The 25,029-nt window shown below is 43.6% G+C and overlaps 1 long non-coding RNA gene across 1 annotated transcript; it reads right to left on the bottom strand.

The window, feature by feature from the left end:
- Positions 1-431: 431 nt before the first annotated feature.
- On the bottom strand, positions 432-4,541 carry LOC148138407 (uncharacterized). The gene is made up of 3 exons (XR_015753975.1): positions 4,429-4,541; positions 2,490-2,612; positions 432-636 (listed from the first exon to the last, which is right to left on the bottom strand). It is a non-coding gene; the product is annotated as an uncharacterized LOC148138407 (long non-coding RNA).
- Between the last annotated feature and the right edge of the window lie 20,488 nt (positions 4,542-25,029).

The following is a 25,029-nucleotide window of genomic DNA, read 5'->3' on the forward strand; positions in this document are numbered from 1 at the left end:
TCACCCCTCAGCCTCCGACGCTCCAGGGAAAACAGCCCCAGCCTGTTCAACCTCTCCCTGTAGCTCAGATCCTCCAACCCTGGCAACATCCTTGTAAATCTTTTCTGAACCCTTTCAAGTTTCACAACATCTTTCCAATAGGAGGGAGACCAGAATTGCACACAATATTCCAACAGTGGCCTAACCAATGTCCTGTACAGCCGCAACATGACCTCCCAACTCCTGTACTCAATACTCTGACCAATAAAGGAAAGCATACCAAACGCTGCCTTCACTATCCTATCTACCTACGACTCCACTTGCAAGTAGCTATGAACCTGCACTCCAAGGTCTCTTTGTTCAGCAACACTCCCCAGGACCTTACCATTAAGTGTATAAGCCCTGCTAAGATTTGCTTTCCCAAAATGCAGCACCTCGCATTTATCTTTTATTTCAGCTTGTAATGTGCATTCTTTGATACACCAAACAAAGTCGCTTGTCTATGTCACGAGGACAACAAATTTCCTGTTTGAATTGAGGACCTTTTGTGTTGATAAAATCCTTTCTTGTTAGATTTCGAAAGCATCAGATTGTTACCAGGTCTGATATTGGCGATATACCATCCTGTGTAATAGACCCATCGGGGCGAGCATTGACCTGTGAAGGGAAATAGAACTCGTGTTAAAAGCAGTATCTGCACTTGTCACATACAGAGCATCTGCCAGCTGAAGTGATGAAAGTGGATGGGCGAACACACTTTATTGAGTTGGATGATCAGGCATGCTCATATTGAATGGCTGAGTAGGCTCAAAGGTCCGAATAGCTTACTGTTGCTCCTATTTACTCTGTTTGTATCTGAAAATCAGGAAATTGTCTGAAACAGTAACAGTCAACTTGTTTTGCAATGAATGAAGTTCCAAGTGACAAAGAATCTGAAGAACATTGTAACATTTTGCATTCCAGTCATTCAGGGGAATGGACAATCAGATCTGCCCTGTTTGAATATCAGTAAGTGCTTTTGTGAAAAAAGAAAAGTCACTCACAAAATGTGCACGTGCTGCAAAATCCGGAGTGCGGAAGATGTGGTTCCAAAATATTTGGAAATATCAAAATTGGTGTTCAATTTAACTGAGCATTCATATTGTTAAAAGGAACATCAGAAGCTATCAATATGTCAATAGCACGCTGTTATGTATCCTGCCTGTCCAGATCATGAGCTGATCAGATCTCAATTTCAAACTCCATCGGTCCTCTGCTCGAATTTAAGCCAAACTATTTGTGCTCAAGTCTAAGGACATTAAATGAAAAAAAAAAACAAATCTCAGCTGATCACAAGGAATCAAGATTAGAGTGGTGCTGGAAAAGCACAGCAGGTCAGTCAGCATCCGAGGAGCAGGAAAATCGATGTTTCGTGCAAAAGCCCTTCATCAGGATTGAGGCTGCAGCGTCGGAGTAAATGGAAGAGGGTGGAGCTGGGGAGAAGGTAGTTGAGAGTTCAATAGGTGGATGGAGGTGGGGGTGAAGGTGATAGGTCATTGAGGAGGTTGGAGTGGATAGGTGAGAAAGTGGATTGACAGGTGGGACCGGTAATAGGATGGTGCTTAGCTGGTGGGTTGGAACGGGGGTAAGGTGGGGGAGGTGAAATGAGGAAACTGGTGAAGTCCATATTGCTGCTATGGTGTTGAAGCCCATAGGTTGATGCCATGGTATCATTGTGAACTTCAACAGTTTCCTAATTCCCTGACCCTCAACTTACCCCATTTCCAATATTCCAGCTCGGCACCATCCTCATGAGCTGTCGCACATGTTAATCATCCTTCCCAAATGTCCACCCACCCTCCTCTCCATCCTATCACCTTCACCACCACCTCCATTCACCTATTGCATTCTCAGCTACCTTCTCCCCAGCGCCACTCCCTCCCATTTATCATTCCACACCTGAAGCTCCCAGCCTCATTCCTGATGAAGGGATTTTGCCCGAAACGTCGATTTTCCTGTCCCTCGGATGCTGTCTGACTTGCTGTGCCTCTCCAGCACTATTCTAATCTTGACTCTAATCTGCAATACCCACCTCTGCCTGGTCTCAAGGAATCCACTGTTGCATTTCCAACCGAATTCACAGCAAAAAAATAGCTATCCCTTCAAACAATATACACTGAATGTAATCTAATTTCAAATAAACCGGAATGAGGACGCTGACTTATTCCTTCTACAAGTTTTTTGAATCGTTATTTGCACACCATACAATCCAAATACTTTAATTCTCTTTGGTTCAACCACAAAGTCACCATGGTGCTGCCAGGCCATAGGGTTACTGTCTTATGAGAGGAGACTGGTGGAAGCTTAATCTAATGGTCAAGTAGCATCAGGCCAGCTGAGAGGTTGAGAAGGAAAGCCCTTTGTTTGCAACTTAGCTGATGCAGGAATTCAACCCATATTGTTCGCATTTTGCTATATTGCCAATTGAGCAACCATTTGATGCTATTAATAGTATCCATTTGATGACTGACCTTGTTGACTCGGGTTTCAGAGTTGTGCCGTTCCTTACATCCCAGAAACGAAACAGCGATCGATGCTGATACTTCCAATATGGCGAGTAACCATGGGGTGAAAAAGATCACCCAAAGCGGTGCCTGGATATCAGTGGTAAGAACGTTGTTAGGGCAGTCTGAGGTTTCTGAGAAATATGCATTGCAACACCCAATCTTTTAGCAAAATGGAAGAGGAAAATGAACCCAACGCGAGTACCAGAGCCTACAGTCAAATCTGTAAAATGAAGATGACTGAGCATAATTCTGATTTTCATCGGTTGTGTCCCCCCCATTATTTTCTGCTGCCCTAACTACAATTACATCATTTTCTCCGAATGACTGGGCTTTCAAATTTCGAATTAAGAATGAATAGACAAGGGAAGGAAGGAAGATGGACAGTACTTGGGTAGAAGATTGCACCCATTGAATGGGTGTCTATTTTCTAATTGTGTTGAAGCACTCTGACTAACCCCCACAGCAACTATATTCTTGTTTCTTTTAACCATCTCTGCATAGAACCTCACTGTAAAATACGTTAATTGATTTACTTACAAAAGAAACCAAAAACATTCTGAAAATTCGTAAGGAGTCAAATTTAAGTTACATCTGGTGGTATGAGAGCCACTGACCTGGTCAGATTTATAATGCCCATCCCTCATTACTCTACAGAAGATTTTTGTGAACTGCTTCTGAACATTTTTTTCTGAACTGTATCAAGATACAACAGTTAAGAGACAGTTGCAGGAATGTGATCCCTCGACAGCGAGGGAATAGTGATAGGCAGTGGAAGTGCATGACAGAGTTATAGAGGTTTACAGCATTGAAACAGGATCTTCGACCCAACTTGTCAAAGTTGCCCAGCTTTCACAATGAATCGAGTCCCATTTATTTGCATTTTCCTCTATCTCTTCATACCTATCTCTTCCATGCACCTGTTCAAAAGTTGCTTAAATGAGAAAATTGTTTTTGCCTCCATCATTACCGGTGACATCCCGTTCCAAACAACCATCACTTTCTGTGTGAATAAATTGCCCCTCTGGATACTTTCATGTCTCTACACTCTCATCTTAAACCTATGCCCTCTGGTTTTCAACTTCCCTAGTGGTAAGGCCACATTTGGAGTGCTGAGTGCAGTTCTCTTCACTCTAATATAGAAAGAATATAATAAAATACAGAAAATCTGAAAAGTTTTAGTGGGATGCTATCTGCACTGGAAATGTGCTTGAAGGAGCAGTTTGATAGGTTGGGACTTTGTTCTCTGGAGCGTGGGACACTCGGGAGTGGGGACGAACTTATGAAGGTCTATAAAGTCATAAGATGCACAGGTAAGGTAGTTAGCCAACAGCTGCCCCCCATGGGAGAGGATATTGCACTTAACCCCATGAAGTTAAAACACGATACTGCAAATGAAAAAAAAAATCTTCAAATTTGCATCTATTTTCATGTCCCCCTGAACACATTTTAAATAAGGATATACCTCTTTTAGGACCTATGATACTCCTGCACTGTGACTAAACATGTAAGAAGGCCACCCATTCTTTCTCCAAGTGTGAATATCCTGGTGGGGAGTGTGTGAGCGCTGGTGATCATGAATCTACTGCCTTTGCTCTTCAAGGTTGTATAAACGTGTGCGCTTGGAATGTGTTCCCCTTGCAGCGTTGGTGAGCTGCTTCGCTGCATCTTCTCGCTGTGAGACAGTGCTGCCCCTGTGCATGAATAGTGAAGGGAGTGAGCTCTGAAACGTCACATATGCAGTGCCAAACAGGCCGAACAAGATGGTTAAGTCGAATAAAGTTCGTGCAATTTAGAAACATTGGAAGGAATTGCTTCTGTTGCATTCATTCTTTGGAGGTTCATGCAAAATAAAGCCAATGAAAGTAGGTGTGTGTGTTTTAGCATAATGCTTTTCTGTACTTACTTTAGCTGTACAAGGAAATTTGATAACTGCAGAGTCACAGTCAATGCTTTGATTCCACGAAAATAACTCCAAAGTGATAATTAATGCATCAACCATCACTATGGAGACACTGATCATGTTCACCACCACCTTAAAAAGTAAGCAAAAAATCTATTTGTATATCTAGTCGCCGTGACAACCGTAACATGACATTGGCTCTTCAAGTGAAAATAATGAGACTAGCCAGAGAGTTGGCCACTATTGCAATAGGAAAGTTTGCATTATTTCTGGAGGGAGCTTTTGACAAAATTGTTATGGTGCAGAGAGAGAGACCATTTGGCGCATTGTGCCTGCATGGTTCCATCACCCCTATCTTTCCAACCTTTATCTCTCCACATCCAAATACTAATTCAGTGCCCCCTTTCTCTGCCCCAATTGAACCTGCGTCCATCATATTTCCAACGCAGGTACAGGGAGAATATCTACAAAAATCGGGATTGAAATCGAACCTGGAACCCTAGCACTGTGAGATAGTAGTGCCAGAAACTGTGTCACTTCAATCAGAGTCTAGTAGTCCCCATCAACTTTGCACTGACCTTCCAAACAGCATTCGAGAGCCCCACATTTCCCATGTTTAATCGGCTTAGCCTGCACGTCGTTGGTCTGAGTGGAACCCGACGACGCAGACACGTGTCGAATGTGCAAGCTCTACATGGGCAGTCCTCCGAGATAAATTCGAAACCGACCCCCCCAGCACTAAGAGAGAGCATTGCTCGAAACTGAACCGCTCTCCTACTGCGTATAGTTAAAGAAAAAGCCTTCTCCAACACCCTCTGTTTCCTGGAGCGTGTGTGTTTTGTTTTTTTGACGCCCAGCATCTGCAATCCTTTCTTTTATATTATTGCAAAAGTAGCAAGGTTCCACATGAATTCAAGACATCAGCAACCTAGTTTACCATTCTGCCCTTGAGTTGATACAAAACGCTGAGGAGTAAAGGAATGCAGGCAGTTCAGTCCCTAACTTTTTCCTGCTTTTATCATGTTTTGCTTTAGTGCAGCTGAACAGTTCAGTGTGGAGGTTGTCTGCCCATTCGAATTTATCGCCTCACTAAAAAACAAAACGCTTGAACCTTAGCGCACGTTGAAAACGTTTAGATGCCAGAGCTCGAGGATAAGGTGTACTTACAAGGCATGCAATTGATACTGTTTCCAGGGTATATGCGAAGCACCCGCAGAACATAACCTGGAATGGAAAGCCAGCATGTCAACTTCACTTCACCAGACGCGTTCACAATGATTGCAAGTGTCTAAAACTACGGGTTATCCTTTCCAATTTATTTCCTAACTTTGACTCGGTTGCAACCCACCTCAACAAATAAGAAAAGGAAATTTCTGGAGAAAAGCAGCAAGTTTGGTGACAGCTGACTCTCTTCAGCAAACTCTGCTTTTGCTTCAGATCTGCAGCGATACCTGCTTTTGGTTTGAGTCGGATTTCTGCTTTCTCTTTGTTTCAGATTTCCAGCAATTTCCGTCTTTATTTCTTTCAGATCCCTGCAGCAAATTCAATATTTTTTTTCATATTTCCAGCCAATTTTGTTTTTATTTGCACTGTGCGAGGGAACAGGACGCTCATCCGATTAAGCCGTTTTCCAATTAGCACCCTTGTAACTAAATCACTCAATTACCTGAAACGTTACAGTTTCCCATGTCTTAATCATTTTCATTGTGCAGCATTACTATAAAGTGGTCTCATCCTCAGCCCTGGGATGAGAAATCAGATCTACCTGTACACACAGTGTCAGCCCAGTCAATTTCTCTTCCAGCGATATCGTTTGCAACAAAGTGTTTGTCAATTTCACTTCGGGATGTGTTTTGTGATCTCCAACCTATTGGGCAAATTTCTCCAATAATAACCAACACGTTTTGTTTTTAGATGTATCAGATCTCCAGCGATCTCTATTTTTATTTCTTCTTTCGTATGTGCAGCAGTTTCTGCATTTTGTTGTTTCAGAACTGCAGAAATGTCTGTTTTTGTTCGGATTAGCTCTTCAGCATCCGCAATTCTTTGTTTTATCTTTCCTCCTGTCTCCCAACGAAATGTCTTGAAGCAAGATGTTATTTTCTCTGTCCACAAATAGATGGGCAGGTGGTAAGTAACTGGGAGAAAGCTCAATGCTGCAGACAATGGTAACAATTCGTGTGAAGTGCTGAAACTTTGACAGAGAATGTTCCAACAGAATCTGAATGTCTTCACGAAGTCAGGACAATGTTGGGTCTAAGTAAGGAAATGAGCTGCTTCTCAGTTCACTGTGAGTATGACACAAACGACTTGGTTTGGGTTTTCAGAATAAAATATTGAAACGCGTGAATTCGTGCCAATTAGAAGATATGATTGACCTTGGAGGTAACTGAGCTGAAAATGTGTTGCTGGAAAAACGAGGAGCATCCGAGGAGCAGGAGAATCGACGTTTCGGGCGTGAGCCCTTCTTCAGGAGCCCTTCTCCTGCTCCTTGGACGCTGCCTGACCTGCTGCGCTTTTCCAGCAACACATTTTCAGCTCCGATCTCCAGCATCTGCAGCCCTCACTTTATTTCTTGGAGATAACTGAGTCAGAATACCACAATGACACGCGAGGAACGGGTGGATGCTGGAATTCTCAGACAAGATCAGAGGTAGCTGGAGAAACTCTGCAGGTTTGGCGCCATCGGTAGAAAGAAAGCAGAGTCACCGGACCCGAAACTAAGACTTTGACAAATTTGAAGATTTCAACTTTGAATTGAATTTCAATATGATTTGGGACATTTTTGCCATGGTGAACGTTGGCATTTTCTCTGTACGTGAGAAACCAACATGGAGTTTGTTGTGAACAAACATAAAAGCGCTTAAAATATTGGAGTTATTTCCTGGAATTAGAAAACTGAATATCATTATGACATTAAACATGTCATCTATTGGGTTCCAATCTTCCCATCCCTTCCAACATTTTATTTTGCTTCAAATTACTCAGAAACTTACCGACAAACTGCTCCACCAATGTGTCCCGAATATCCTTGCTCTAGGTACTGCATTCTGAAATCCTGGCATCCAATTCAATATGTACCAATAGAGTACTACCAGTACTCCCAAGCCAATCTGAATAAGCTAAAGGACACAAAAGTAAGGTTGAGGAAAGTAAGTACAATCAAAGAAGGAGTTAACTGCTTGTGAGGATGAGGTGAGTCGAAGAGCCCCTGAACAGAGAATGAGTCAAATGCAACTCGCTGAATTCGATTCGATTATTGACCCGGTTAGAGTTGGCCAAAGAGTCATTGATTCCAACTTGTTGTCACATGTAAGAGGCAATAATTCGCATTACACAATCCTCGGGAGATGAGGATCTCCGACAACAACAAACAATTCACCCATCAGCCCCAACATTTCCGTCCTCCAGTCTGCCAGTCTTCACATCCTGAGAATATCATTACGAAGCAACCGGGCTGAACCATTCCCGTTGATACCATGCCTGGCAGAGCAGGTGAGAGCGGCTCAGAATCGCTCACTTCCTCTCTCTGTAATCCCTGTCCAACATCTACAAGGTCAGCTAAGGAAGTGTCGTGGATGTCTCTCGAATTTCTTGGATGAGCGCAGCTCCAACAACACGCGAGACACTCGGCACATAACACAGATATTTAATCCTGCTTTGATTGGCATCTGAACAGCTAAATTCAAAACTCACTGCCCTCACCACTGGTGCACAGAGACACAACCGAGTAGCATTTGCAAGACGCCCTGCAGTTACCGACCCAGGTTTCACTACATCTCTGATTATTCGATGGGTATGGACATCTCTGGCTAACCCAGGTAACTGCACTGAGAAAAAGCGAAATGTGGGAAAGCAGAATGCTGTGGACAATGAACAGAAATGCAATACGCGCTGAGCTTTTGACAGAAAAAGTTCGGGCCGCAGCAAGAAGTGTCCGACAGGACTAAATGTTTGTCGTGTGAAAAGAGCTAGTTTTCGATCAGAAAATTCCAAAGCTCGTTTTGCGGAAAAAAAAAGAATTAGGAAACCACGAACAAGAGAGGAGCAGAACAATGCAGGATACCATCCAAGGAATAACCTGCCTCTCAGTCTACCGTGAACACGACATAAATACTTTGATTTGTTTTCTCGGAGCAAAGCGTTGATAGAAACAGGAACAGGACGAGGTCATTCGAGCCTGCGCCGCCATTCCGCCGCAGCTGAGCTGAAACTTCCAACATCCACCCTTTCATCATACCCTTTAATTCCCCTGTTTAATGAACCCTATCTCGGTCTTAAATACATGTATGGACTCTATCCCCACAGCTCTCTGTGGCAAGGAGTTGGAAAGACTTATAGGTATCGGAGAGAAGAAATTCCTCTTTATTCTCAGTTTTAAATTGGTGCCCCTTTAATTCTCAGGTTATGCTCTCTGGTACTGGGCTCTCCCGTGAGGGGGAACATCCTCTCAGCATTTACCGTTAAGAATCCTAGACGTTTCAAATGGTGATAGTGAACACCTTTGTAAAACTGCTGCGGTGCTTGGCTGTCGGGACACACATGCAGTGAGGCTATTAAGGGGTTCCCGTCATCTCGAGCCAGTTACGCTTAAAACTAAATGGTGATGTACACCCAAGTAGAGATGGTGTGCGAGACTCAGAGCACAACTTGGACGTGCTCTCGTCTATCCTCGTGCTTTGACCTGCTGGGCAATAAGGTTTGTTCAAGTCCTGTCGAAGGATCCTTGATTAGATTAGATTCCCTACAGGGTGTAAACAGGCCCTTCGGCCCAACCAGTCCAGACTGACCCTCCGAAGTGTAACCCACCCAGACACATTTCCCTCTGACTAATGCATCTAACACTACGGGCAATTTAGAATGACCAATTCACCCTGACCTGCACATCTTTGTGGGAGGAAGCCGGAGCAGCCGGAGGAAACCCACGCAGACACGGGGGGGGAACATGCAAACTCCACACAGACAGTCATCCAATAGCTTTAAATTAAGGGGGGGGGGGGGGTAGGTATAGGACAGATGTTAGGGGTAGGTTCTTTACTCAGCGAGTCGTGAGTTCATGGAATGCCCTGCCAGTAGCAGTGGTGGACTCTCCCTCTTTATGGGCATTTAAGCGGGCATTGGATAGGCATATGGAGGATAGTGGGCTAATGTAGGTTAGGTGGGCTTGGATCGGCGCAACATCGAGGGCCAAAGGGCCTGTAATGCGCTGTATTCTTCTATGTTCTATGTTCTAAGGTTGGAATCGATCCTGGGACCCTGGTGCTGTGAGGCAGCAGTGCTAGCCACTGAGCCACTGTGCCAACCCCTGATGTTTGTTATTTGTCCTCCATCTCCGCTGGGTCAAGACCACCAGGTGAACTTGTAACATTCTGGTGGGATCATTCACACTGGGTTTGTCCAAGTCCAAGATGAAAGCCCATCTCGATATTCTCAAAGGGGCCATTGGGAATGAACATTTAAACTCATCAAAGATGCCCACCACTAGTACTGCCTGAGAAATGAACAAAATATATCTGTTCTCATATTTGCTGCATTGTTGGCAATATTTGAAATTATACCTGCCGCATTTGTATCGCTAATGAATGGAACGAATTTCAAATACTATTTTAATGAGGCTTTAATGAGCTTCATTACTGCTAGAAAATCTTTGATCATAATGATCGCACTGGGGATAGCTGCCGATTCTCTCAGCCATCTATCTGAGTAGGATTAAATTAATAACAAAAATGATTCAATCTTACACCCAGCGTTTTCAATTTTCCCATCTTGTATCTTCCAACTGATGATGGAACAACTCCTTCATTCAATCTCAGAGTGCCTTCCACTTTGTGGCACTGTTGGTTTATGACAAGTCTAGCTTCTGTGTTCCGTAGATTGGCAATGTTTCAAATATTGGCCGGTAAATTCACCTTTAGTGAAAAAAAAAGAGTTCCATTGATTTTAGGAGGCGATCATTTCCTACAATAAATTTTGTGCAGTTAAGCAATACAGAGTGTAATGTGCTGGACTGGTAACCACGTTCGTGAAATTACAAGCAGTTTTCAGTGAACTCTGAAATATGTATTTTGGGTGTTAATTAAGTTGAGTGCTCTTAATGTAACATTTTATTTAACTTCCTGTGCGTCATAATTCCGTACTTCCATTTTTTTCACAAAATGATATTGCTGGTTTTGATATTTCAATCCCCTAAAACATCAGAGATTCCATTTTTTGAAAACTATTCTGCAGTCGGCTGACTGGATTTGAGACTAATCGATTACACCTATTCCCAAATGTGTATTTTTTTTTTGAACTGTATGACAATTTTCGGAAAATTGTAAGCTTGCATACTAAGACATTAAATTTTTAGTTGCAATTATACAACTCCCCGAGACTTGCATGACATTTTGCCAAAGCAGTTCAGGTGGAAGTGTTAACGGGATTTGTTTTCTTAAATAACGAATGCGCAATGCTAATCATACTGGGGCAATATTTAAGCGTATTTTCATTATTTTCGACTCTCTTGTGTCCTTTGTACCAACACACGCCTAATTGTTTTGATGGAGAAACAAAGACGGAAACTGCTGGGCAAACTCAACATCTCTGGAAGGATAGCAGAACCGAAGAAGGGTCATTGGAACGTTAGATCTGTTTTTCTCTCTCCACAGATGCTGCCAGACCTGCTGGGTTTCTCCAATTCCTAATTTTTTTAAAAACAGATCTTCAGCAGCGAATTTCTTTGTTTTATTTCAGCGTGAAGATGACCGATTAGACCCGTTGAACACATTCCAACTATTTTATCGCTTTTACTCAACCTCATATTTACTGCAAGGTCAGTACTTAAACTTTAAAACAAAACTGGCTGGGTATAGCCCTGCTGGCAGTGCAGACACGGAGCATGTTCAAAACAAAGTCTCAAAAATAAATGATGAGCAAAGAACAATACAGCACAGGGACAGGCCCTTCGGCCCTCCAAGTCTGTTCTGAAACATTTTTGCCCTTCCATACTAAAACTCGACTCCTCCAGCCTGGACAAAAGCCTCATACTTCCCACTCTGTCCACACCATTAACAATCTTCTAACCATCTATCCATTAGCCTCTCAACCCCCTGCATCCCAGTGAAAACAAACCCAGTCTATCCAATCTTTCTTCACAGTTAAAATCCCCCATACCAGGCAACATTCCAGTAAACGTTTCTGTACCCTCTACAAAGCATCCGTTTCCTTCTGGTGGCGTTGCCATCAGAACCGTCTTCAATATTCTAAGTGTAGTCAAATTAAAGTCCCACGAAGTCACAGCATAACATATCGATTCTTCTCCTCAGTGCCCCTTCCAATGAAGGCAGAAATGCAGGTCTATGTGGCTAAGGAAATAAAGAACAGATATTGCAGATTTGGAAATCAAAATGCATACAGGAGATAAAATTCAAAATAAAATAGCTAATTCAGGCGTATCTGTCATTCGTGGCTTCAGTTGACAAAACGTAGGGATAGCACATTGCAGACGAAAGAACTTTTGCAAACCTGTGGCCAGACACTCAATACGTAACAAAAATAGAATTATTAGGGAAGCTCAGCAGCGCGGGCTGCAACTGTGGAGAGTGAAACAAAGTCAATGCTTTGAGTCTAATTATTTTATTTTAAAGTGCATCTTGTTTACCTCGTGATGAGTGCCGGAGGAGTCAACCACAACGTGTAGTTTCTGCACGGATGGCACAGCACAGAAATGCCTTACTATTACGGGCGGGAATGAGAATGGATAAAATAAAGCCAAGCACTGTGATGCTGGCTATCTGAAACACGCAGAAATCCCAGGAGAGCTGAAACTGCAGGATGTAATAAAGCAAAGTACTGTGGATACTGGGAATCTGTAACAAACAGCCATTGCAGGATCTCTAAAAGAAACAAAGTAAAAATCGCGGAATCTCTGCAAAAAAAAAAGGCAGAAATTTCTGGTGATCTGAAACAAACAAAACCAGAAAGCGTTGATAAAATTCAGGAGGTCTGGCAGCATCTGTGGAGAAAGAAGCAGTGTTAATATTTTTGAGCCCAGCGGCCCTTCTTCAGAACGCATCTCACATTGATCAATATTCACTCAGATCCCTGGTGGAAATTGCCCTGTTGTCCTCAAGATGAAAATTTCAACTGTGACAAAAGAATTAACGAAACAACGTGAAGAATGTAAAATTTCACCTTAGGTTGCAGATCACTGAAGTACTACTCTGGGTCAGGTTGCATTCCGGTTTTGTTCACCCTCACACAGTCTCGTGGGGGTGTGAGCACACCTATTCCAAATAAGAGATTGGTTCATAAACCTGTTCTGTCTTGTTGACTGATGCAAACGTGGATTCAACGAGCAGACGAGGTTCATAACGATAGAGTGTTCATCACCGACAAATATCGCACAATACAGAGTTGAGAATTTTGCCTCATGGTGTATTTATGGAGTATTAATCTGGAGACCCAGGTAATATTTTGTGGTCATCGTTTGAAATCCCCCCAATGGCCGATGGAGGCAGTTGAAATCAACATAAATCCATCTGAAAAAGCAATCAAAAATTAAGAGCTGAATGATGACTACCACTCAATTGTAATCAAAACGACTCTGGTTCACTGATGTCCTTCAGGGAAGTTAATGCCCATCAGTATCTCGTCTGGCCCACATGCAACTCCAGGCACTGATGGTTGTGACTGTTTCTTAATTGCTTTCTGTGTAACTAGGGATGGGCAATAAATGCTGGTTAAGCTTGAGACACCTGCATGCCATAAAGTCTTTTCAAAATCTATTCACTTTATCAATACTGGGGAACTGTTTCTCAATTGGATATAGAGGGGGAGAACAGAGATGTTATTAAATGTCATAGTAATTATCACCTGTCTTCAGTCTCCAAATTCTACTTTGTGTGCTCAGGAATAAGATACGATATTAATGTAAATGTATTTTCATAGCCCAGACCAAACCTCTTCAAATATATTCAGATAGCACAGTCCCTAAAATGTTCTTATTTTAAAATTAAATGTAAGTTTTACATTCCAGATGCAATACGATTGGTCCAACTATTAACATTAAATAAAACATGCTTTAAATTTAAACTACAGTTAAAATATAGACAAAATCAAAAGAAAAGAATAGGCTTAAGTTAATTATTGAAATGTTTAGTAAAATAGTATGTACTTTGACTAGAAATAATTAACTGTTTGAACATGGTAGCATACCGTAGACACATCTCTGGCAAAGCAAATTTCAGGAAAATACCTTGTGTCACTTGCAATGCTAGGAGCAGGGAAAGAACTCTCGGTTTTCAGCTGTAACACAAACAGGAATATGAGCTTCTATGCCCAGCTTTTAGAAACTGCAGGATGTTAAAACTAAGTTTCCTGTTTCAGTAGAAACTTGACCCCACCCATTCAGGCTGCTTCTATTGTTCCAGCTTTGAAAAAAGAACTCGAAGGCCTCAAAAACTGTCTGGCCCATTGGCTTTGAACAGACTGTTAAATAACTTTGTCTCAGATATTCTTCATGAAAACAAAAACAAAATAAATGACGTAAAGCCACAGTACAGTCACGTTATGATGTAAGCCTGTGGCATGTGGAATTTCCTGGGTACGTGTTCACAATGGATAAACAGGTATGCGGCAAGTACTTGAAGTTCAAACATCTTCCCTCAGAATCTTTACACTGGATGCTAAACCCTGGACCACGGTGAGGGAAAAGTGTGCGTGTGTCTAACGGACAAGTTCCTTCGTTTCGGATAGGGGAGTTTAATACAAGGGAGTATATCTTTCAGGTGAGAGTTGGAAGATTAAAAAATGAGATGGGGTAACGTTTTTACACAGAGAATGGTTCTTGCGTGAAATGAACTACCAGCGAAAGTCGGGTGTGCAGGTACAGTTACAACCTTTAAAAGTCACTTGGGTAAGTTCATAAATAGCTGAAAATGTGTTGCTGGAAAAGCGCAGCAGGTCAGGCAGCATTATGCCCGAAACGTTGATTCTCCTGCTCCTTGGATGCTGCCTGACCTGCTGCGCTTTTCCAGCAACACATTTTCAGCTCTGATCTCCAGCATCTGCAGACCTCACTTTCTCCTCTAAGTTCATAAATATGAAAGCGTTGGAGGGATACAGGTCAAGGCCAGGCAGGTGGTGAAATTTAGATTGGGATTATGGTCTACTTGGACTGTTTCGATGGAAGGGTCTATTTCTATACTGTGTGACTCTGTGAGTCTTTGTCCTGAACCATGCTGAGGCCATTATTACAGTCAGTCACATGACTGAGGAAGTAGAGAGGTAAGGTGATGTGTAAACAAAGTGGGGGAATGTGAGCAATGTTTTCCCTGTGTTAGTTGTTGGGGCATGCACTGCACTGCACTGGTGGAGGCAGGTTCAGTTGAGGTAGCCTATCCATATTGCAGAGAGAGAAAGGGAGGGGGAGGGGGAGAGAGAGAGAGAGAGAAAGAGGTGGGGAAGGAATAAAAAGATCGGAATGGGACTGAAAATTAAAACTCCACCGACTAATTAAGGGCTTGAATGACCACATTATTCTAAACCTGCTCATTCCTTCCACAACTTCTCCGTCACTGAAATCGAATCCTCAGAAAGGGACGTGGGGATTTGAACTGACCTCCTCTGGGTTTCTAAAGGTGGACAGCGTGTTACTAACTGTTGAAACTGAATTGTCACCTACTCCAACAGACAGCAGAACACATCAACAGCCGTGACCACGACTATGAGCTCTCTGCACACAAACTATACCTCTCCTTTGCAAAGTTAAATATCACACAACAACAGGTCATAGTCCAACAGGTTTAAGTGTGCTTCCAATTAAGCCTGTTGGACTATAACCTGGTGTTGCGTGACTTTTAACTTTGTACACCCCAGTCCGACACTGGCATCTCCAAATCGCCTTTGTAAGCGTGTTTCAGGTTCACTAAGAGGTATGGAGCAGTGCAAGTTGTAATATACCTGGTTGTACATCTGGGTCAAAACTGGTGAACAATCTGATCAGTCAACCCTTAACTTTAACAGCACAGTGTACACTCAATTCTTCAGTGAATGAATCATACCTTTTTTTTCTCTCTGATAGTAGAGTTCAAGCAAACTGTCCCTGGGCACTGACAGAAATGGATGTTTTTTTCTTAATTGAGCATTAGAACGAAATGAACATTGGATCAATGAAACGAGTGGACTTCTGTGCCTGCTGCATTTTGTTGAGCTATCTTCTCCTTACTTGAGAAGGGATGGAGTTACATTTTAGGCAGCTCACGGGAGGTCCCCTCCATTGTTTGCAGAGATGACTGGCTTGTCTTATGAGCAGAGCTTGAGCTGTTTAGGCCGAAAGTCACTGGAGTTGAGAAGACGATCTAATTGAGGTTAACACGATGCTAAAGACGATTAAGAAAGTCGAGGTAGAGAGAATGCTTCCTCGTGTGGGAAAAACTAGAAGGAGAGGTAATAGTTTAGAGTGAGGGGTAGCAGACATAAAACTGGGATGAGGAGAAATTGCTTCTCTCAAACGGTCGTGAATCGTGGAATTCACTTCCCCAGAGACCAGTGCTTGGATATTGAGTAAATTTGAGGAGGACATAGACAGGATTTCAATGAGTAACAGGTTAAAGGATTACGCAGAGTGGGCAAGAAAGTGGAGTTGAGTGACAAGATGAGATCAGCTGTGGTTGGCTTGAATGGCAGAATCGGCTGGAGGGGCTGAATGGCCTACACCTGTTCCTGGTTCATATTTATTTTATACTCAGCGCAGGAATGGTCTGATCTGATGAAATAAAAGTGGCAATCTTCGAATCATAGACGTTTCAAACCAATTTATAATTTTGGCACAAATAAAGAGTGACTGATAGAGAGGGAAGAAACATTCACATTGACAGCACATTGTTCATTCAACCCGGTACATTGAAGACGTGCAGTTTCTATACGAACGGGTTGTGGTTTTGTTGATATCGACAACAGGTTGAACCTACATAGACACACTGCTGTACAATGTCAGTGGCAACTTCTGAAGAAATGAGATCCATTGTCTGTTTGTGGCTAAACTTCGATGGGTTATTGTCTCCACTGAAGCACAGAGTGAGGTTGACAACCGGAAGCAAACTGGGGACATCTGCTCTCTCTCTCTCTCTCTCTCTTTCTCAGGGCGCACACTTATTTTTTACACACCATTTATCACAAGCACACGGGTCAACATAACTCCTCAAACTAAGCAGAAAGCACGGCGAAACATCTCTGAAGAGCGCCAGACAACAAAATAAAGACCTCAGCGAGCTGTCATTGTTAGAGTACCGAGGCGATTGTAGAACTGGTCTCAATTGAATTCAATTATTTCCAGGTTTTTTTTTAGTCAAGTTTAAGGAGGACCGTGTTTTGTGGTGCAGTGCTAGCGCCCCTAATGAGACCATCAGACCATCCGAATTGGGAACAGAAGCAGGCCATTCAGCCCCTCGAGCTCGCTGCACCACTGAATAGGAGCATGAATGATCTGGCAATTCTCGTGTTCACATTTCTGCTCTTCCCTTAGAAAACTTGATTTCCCCGAAGATCATGAATCTACCTCAGCAGTGCAAGGACTTTGTCCCCACATTGGTCCCTGTGGCAATGGATTAGAAAATCTCACAATCCACTGTATAGGACAAACAGGAAGACAGCTAACGATCCGCATACATGAACATCAACTAGCCACGAAACGACACGACCAGCTATCCTTAGTAGCCACACACGCAGACAACCAGCAACATGAGTTCGACTGGGACAACACTACTATCATAGGGCAAGCCAGACAGAGAACAGCCAGGGAATTCCTAGAGGCATGGCATTCATCCACAAACTCCATCAACAAACACATCGACCTGGACCCAATATACCAACCACTACAGCGGACAGCTGAAACTGACAACCGTAAGTGGCAGGGACAGGCCACTATAAACACCGGAGGAAACATCAAAGAAGCGCTTCTCAGGAGGCTCCCAAGCACTGATGATGTCGCCTAGCCAGGGGACGAAACGTTTGCAACAAAAACTTCCAGCTCGGCGAACAGAACCACAGCAATCTCACAATCCTCCGAGTGAAGAAAATCCGCCTTATCTCAGTCTTAAACTGATGCCCCTTTATTCTGACACTATGTCCTCTTGTCCTAGACTTTGCCAAAGGGAAAGCATTCTCTCAGCATCAATCCTGTCAAGCCCCTCAATCCTGCACGTTTCAGTGAGATCACTTCTGATTCTTCCCCTTTAACTGAGCTGTTAATGTCCTGTTCGATACTGCTTACAGTGCTGCATGTCTGGCATCTTCATTCTCAGTGAAACCTGAACTCATCGACTTGACTCCCGCTTCAACAACACCCGCATTTGCTAATTATGTATCCTGTGTTCCAGAAACCCTCCATCTACCTGCAAACTGTTCCATCTCTAAATCAATCAGCCATTTTAGGTTCCTTCACGGTATACGCCCAGTACACTGCAGGTAACAGAGAACCATGCACTCCCATCCTCTGCCCTACAGTCATCTATATCTCAGAGTTAGTCATGAAACGTCTGCAGCTCACTTAACATGAGTTTACTTTTGAGTGAAACACCTTTTTATTTGCGTAACAAGCAGAAGTTCGTTGAATTTTAACCGTGTTAGCTAGTGTCATAAATGAGTGGACATGTGTGTAATGAACTTGCACTCACTTGCAGAATAAGCGCGTTAGCTTTTCTGCAATAAATGTCTGTTCGTTAATGTAATAGAGATGTATTCATTCATATTAAGAAGGGTATTGACTTGTGGAACAAGCTCATGTACTTTATGAGAAATACATTCTTATTTCAGATTTTTAATATCCATAGTTCTCAGTTTGACACAATCACACAGCGTTGACCATAGCTCACAAGGCATTGGGTATGAATCTATAGCAGCTCCACGATGCAGTTCCATGAAAGGGTTGATTCTATTGAGTGCACACGCGTGTCGACAGATTTGATAATCCCTCCTTCATTCTGTTCCAACCAATAGATCATTTGATGCTGGAATCCAGTACAAACTTTTTCAGTCCTTCCCTGAGAAAATTGAATGTGTGATCACCTGAAAAATGCAGCCCAAAATAATTACCAATGAGGAGCAGCTTTGGAGATCGATGATGAGTCAGAATTTTTTTTTTAAATATGGGGTGATATGTTTCTTACTGTGCTTTAAGAAGAAAACTGTGAGTTATCTCTGAGCAATAGCCATCATTAGCTCGTACAAATTACACTGAGAGTGGTGTCACTTTTGGGCGTTTAGCGCACTTGCCATCATCGGTCACAGCACTGAGGGCAGGAGTTGGTTTTAGAAACAGATTAACCAAGAGGTTGCCGAGATTGGAGGGTTTGAAGGAGAGGCTGGACATGCTGGGACTTTTCTCTATGGAGCGTCAGAGGCTGAGGGCTGACCACACAGAGGTTTACAAAATCACGAGGGGCACAGATAAGGTGATTAGCCAAAATCTTTTTCCCCAGGGTCGGTGAGTCCAAAACTGGAGGACATCGGTTTTTTTTTTGGGTGGGAGGAGAAAGATTTAAAAAGGACCTTAGGGGCAAGGTTTTCACACGGACTGTGGTGCGGTGATAGAATAAGCTGCCAGAGGATGTGGTGGAGGCTGGTGTGATTATAATATTTAAAAGATAGTTTGACATGTGTACGGATAGGAAAGGTTTAGCGGGTTTTGGGCTAATTACAGACAAATAGGATTAGTTCAGTTTAGAATATCTGATCAGCATGGGCAAATTCGGCTGACGCATCTGCTTCCAGGCTGTGTGACTCTCTGACTCTATGTGCAAAGCTACTGAAACTTCAACACCAATGCCCACCATCAGTGTGACAGGAGAATTACATGTCAATCAATCTCAGTGCTTTTGTAAAGTCCAGGCAGCACCTAGTTTGAATACTGAAGGACAGCTCTGAGACATATGTTCACACTCAGAATAAACCACCTGATGTTGCATCGGTTGAAGAATTTGTGGGATGGAGCTGATGCTGTTTGAGTAGATAGCATTATTGCTGGCGGATTCCAGATTCTGCTTTTGTTGTTGCATTATGATGTATGAACAGCCACGCTCCTCCATATTTGCAATTAGCTTGATATTGTAATTAGTTTGTTCATTGACAGAAAGTTGAAAAATGGCAACAAAGCTGAGCAATTCTGCAGCTCGGTCCACCCCCCTCAAGGAGCTTCCACACAGTATAAGGCAGCGTCGCTGGGAATGCATTGGATCAGTTTCAAACAACAGCCCGAAGGAACACGTACCTCGCCCAGAAAAATGCTTTGGCCAATTGAACATGTCGAGAAGGTGTTCAACACTATCCTTGACATCCCTGGCATGGCAAACTGACAATTCAACTAATTTTAATCTGCTGCTGACCTGCTCTCTGCCTTTTCCATTCGAACAAAATATTTCCAGCTCACTGACTGGTCAGCCTTATCCAGACACATCTGTTTTCATTTCTAATTTGCAGCATTAACAGGAAACAGATTATCAGAACGTGCATAAGAATTCAAACAAGGCTAGTCCATGGGTCATGACACATGCGTTTTACTCAAGTGCAGCACAACAGAGCCTCCATGGCTCTCTCAGTGACAACGTGTGAGTGTCAGCACTGCTGTGATATTTACACTGAAAATCTACCCATCTGTACATGACAAATGTCTTGATGTACAGGGATCAGGAGGGAAATCTGTCAAGATTTGTACTCCCCTGAACAGAGAAGGTGAGCAGGAGAGCATTTCCAGAAGGGTAATCAAAATTAGGTTCATCTCCCTCAATTCGTTTTCTTTAAAAAAAAATCTATCTCATTTTGTTGGTGGAAATTCTCAGCAGGTCTGGCGGTATCTGTGAAGATGCATCAGAGTTAACGTATCAGATCTGGTTCTGAGGAAGGGTCAATGATCCCAAAACGTTAACGGTGATTTCTCTTCACAGATGCTGACCTTTTACAGCAACTCCTGACTTTGCTTTGGACGTGTTTCCTGATCCTGTTGCGGCTCTGGTTAGGATTTGGTCCAATGTTAAGAGCAGATCACTTGAAACAAGGAGAACAGGTGACTCTGGTTTATTGACAGTCCAATCGCCAGTTCTATGACCGAGTTGAGATCAAAGTTGCTAATGGGGTTCTGCGCCTACCAGATTTGGAGCTGAGAACTGTAGGAATCTACTATAGTCACTCAAATAGTCACCTTGCAGTCAAACAAAATCTCACGTTTCCTTCTGCTCTCCTGAGAGGGGTGTGAGCTGAGTGTCTGACTAAACTCCATAATCTCTGGAGTGATTGTCTTGGAGGACAATGTGAGGATGGTGTGGAAACATTAATTACAACCTCACTCAAACCCAATCACTTGCACGTATAGGGTGTGCCAGATTGTTTGGTAAATTGGTATTCTTGGAACAGGCAGAGGAATAACTGGTCAGCAATTCATCAAGTCTTTTCCAATTTTTTTCCACAGTTAATTTGCTGACGATTGTTCTCCTTTCCAAGGGAAAGTGCGGTGTTTCCCCTTGCACTACTTGCTACCTGGTGGTTATGGCAGCTGCCAATCTGATGGTCATTATCACTGACATTATACTGATGGGTTTTCACTTTTATTATTACCCACGGTCTTTCCTCTGCCTCACTCCAGTGTGTGGTGTTATTGGTGCCCTGTTTCATGCAGCAAGAGACTGTTCTGTCCGGTTCACTGTCACTTTCTCCTTTGACCGATATGTGACCATCTGCTGTCAGAAGCTGAAAGCAAAATATTGCGCTGAGAAAACGGCAACAGTGGTTCTCGCAACAACCTGCTCCCTCCCCTGTTTGAAAAACATCCCCTTCTATTTTGCATATCAACCCATATCAATAACCAACATGGGCCATTCTACTGTGAACCAAAGTCAAGTTACTATACTGAGACTTGGTGGGTGGCATTCGATTCGTTTGATGTGGTTTTAACCCCTTTACTGCCATTCGCTTTCATTCTCTTGCTCAATGCTGTGACCGTCAGACACATTTTGGTGACGAGTAGAGTCCAGAAGAGACTGAAGGTTGAGGCAAAGGACAGAGTTACAGAGACCCAGAGATGGAGAGCAGAAGGAAGTCTGTGATTTTGCTCTTCACCTTAGCTGGGAGTTTTATCCTCCTGTGGTTAATCAATTGTAGATTTCTTATGTTATACCATTCAAGGAATCAATCCTGATGATTACCCACCCTTCATGCATCATTTCGGTATTATTAGTTTCATGCTGCAGAGACTAAGTTGTTGCACAAACACATTTACTTATGCAGCAACATTATCCCGGTTCAGAGCAAAGATCAGTAATGCAGTAAGCCCCTGGTTACATGAATTCCTTGTGTCATGAGTAAATAAAACTCCTCAGTCAGGTCCACAAGGTGTTTTTTTTTCTCCTAGCTCATGGAATGATTTAAAAAAAAAAAAAATTCGTGGAATGTAGGTGTCATTGGCTGAGTCAACATTTATTACCCACCCCTAGGTGCATGCTAGCGAAGTTAGTGATGAGCTGTCTTCTTGAAACCCTGCAGTCCACCTACTGTAGGTAGACCCACAATTTTGGCAGGGAGGGAATTCTTGGATCTTGACCCAGCGACAGTGAGTTATGGCGATATGTTTCCAAGTCGGGATGGTGAGTGGGTCGGATGGGAATTTACAGGGTTGGGGGGGGGGGGGGGAGTGATCTTCCCAGGTATCTGCTGCCCTTGTCTTTCTAGCTGGAAGCTCTCCTGGGTTCGGTAGTTGCTGTCGAACGATATCTGCTGAATATCTGCAGTGCGTCACAGCTGCTCCTGTGTGTCGATGGTGGAAGGAGGGGATGTTAGTCCTTGTCCCAATCAAGTGGGGGTATCGAACTTCTTGAGTGTTGTCGGAGCTGCCCCTATCCAGGGCAAGTTGGGAGCATTGCATCACACTCCTGACAGAATGACTTATCCCAGTGCTGAAAAAGAGTTGAGCCGGGAAACTGTGGCTAACCCATCATAGCACAATCCAAGGGAATTGTCCAGGGAAATAGAATTTCCCACAGGATTATTTCGATCAAAATCAAAAGACTTAGGAGGGGTTCTGATGAAGGTTAACACAATAATTTATGAGTGAATGCCCTACTATGAAATCCATGGTCTCACTCCTGAGTAGCAATTCCACAAACCACGTACTAATGTCACCAACAGTCAGGGTGGGAAATTGTGGCAGGTTGATTACATTATGTCATCAGAACCCACCCATCAAACAAATGACAGCAAATAGCTGGGCTCCCGATTTTAGCAGCAGCCAATCAGAACTGTCCTGCCATGACTCTAGGAGTCAACCGAATGCAACCAATCTCCCTTTGTGTTGAAAGTGATAAAACGCTACCCTCTGCTGGCCGGCGCAGCCACTGCACCATGGATTCAGTCAGAGATAGAGAGGGGGAGGGCAACAGCTGACAGTTACCATCCAAACTGACAGCACCATCCACACACACACACTCACACACACATTCACACACTCAGACACACTCACAGACACACACACTCACATACACTCTAACACACACACACTCACACACACACAGACACACACACACACACAATCTCACACACTCTCAGACACACACACACACACTCTCACACACTCACACACACACTCGCACACACACTCACACTAACACACACATTCACACACTCAGACACACTCTCAGACACACAATCACATACACTCTAACACACACACATTCTCACACACTCACGCAATCTCACACACTCTCACACACTCACACACACTCTCAGACACACTACCACACACTCTCACACACACACTCACACACATTCACACACACACTCACACATTCTCACACACTCACACAGTCAGACACACTCTCACACACTTTCACACACACACACTCACACACACTCTCACACACACTCTCACATACTCTCACACATACTCTCACACATACTCTCACACACACTCACTCACACACACACACTCACACACTCACACTCACATATGCACATACTCACACACACCTTCACACTCACGCACACACACACTCACACACACACTCTCACTCACACACACACTCACACACACACACCCACTCACACACACACTCACACACACTCTCAGACACTCTCAGACACACACACACTCTCACTCACACACACTCTCACACACACTCACACACACACATTCACACAATCTCACACACTCACACACAAACTCTCACACACACACTCACACACACACACTCACACACACACACTCACACACACACACTCACACTCACATACTGACACATTCACACACTCACACACTCACACATACACACACTCACACACACTCTCACACACACTCTCACACACTCACACACACATTTACACACTCACACATTCACACACACACACTCACACTCTCACATTCTCACACACACTCGAACACACACTCACACACACTCTCACACATACTCACACACACACTCACACACATACTCACACAAGCACACACACACTCTCACATGCACACTCACACACACACTCTCACACGCACACTCACACTCACACACACACTCACACTCACACACACTCACACAGTCATACACTCTCACACACACACTCTCACACTCACACACACTCACACGCACACTCACACTCACACACACTTACACACTCACACTCACACGCACACACTCACACGCACACTCACACACATACTCTCTCACACACACACTCACACACACTCACACACACGCACTCACTCACCCACACCCACACACACACTCACACATACTCACATACACTCTCAGACACACACACACTCTCGCACACACAGTCTCACACATACTCACACTCACACACACTCACACTCACACACACACCCACTCTCACACACACCCACTCTCACACACACACTCACACAAACACAATCTCACACACACTCACACAGACACACACTCACACAAACTCACACATATACACTCAAACTCACGCACACACTCTCACTCACACACTCTCTCTCACACACACACCCACACTCACAAACACACTTACACTCTCACACACACATTCTCTCACATACACACACTCACACTCACACACACTCACACTCTCCCACACACACACACACTAACACACACACTCTCACACACACTCACACACTCTCTCACACGTACTCTCACACACTCTCACACACACACACATACACACTCAAACTCAAACACACACACTCACACGCACTTACACTCTCACACTCTCTCACACACACTCACACACACATTCACACACTCACACACAAACACACACTCACACTCTCACATCACACTCACACACACTCTCACGCACAAACACTTTCACACTCACACAGATGCACTCACACACACACATTCATACACACGCTCTCACACACACTCACACACACACTCACACACACACACACACTCACACACACACTCACACACTCTCACACACACACTCACACACTCTCACGCACTTTCACACACACACTCACACACACGCTCTCACACACACACTCTCACACACGTGCGCGCACACACACACTCACACACACACTCTCACATACTCACACACACTCTAAAACACACACACTCTCTCTCACACACACACTCACACATGCACAGTCTCTCA

The sequence above is a fragment of the Chiloscyllium plagiosum genome, unplaced genomic scaffold (assembly GCF_037043375.1).
Source record: "Chiloscyllium plagiosum isolate Xiang-an unplaced genomic scaffold, Cpla_swu_hap1 HiC_scaffold_40, whole genome shotgun sequence".
Classification (NCBI taxonomy): domain Eukaryota; kingdom Metazoa; phylum Chordata; class Chondrichthyes; order Orectolobiformes; family Hemiscylliidae; genus Chiloscyllium; species Chiloscyllium plagiosum.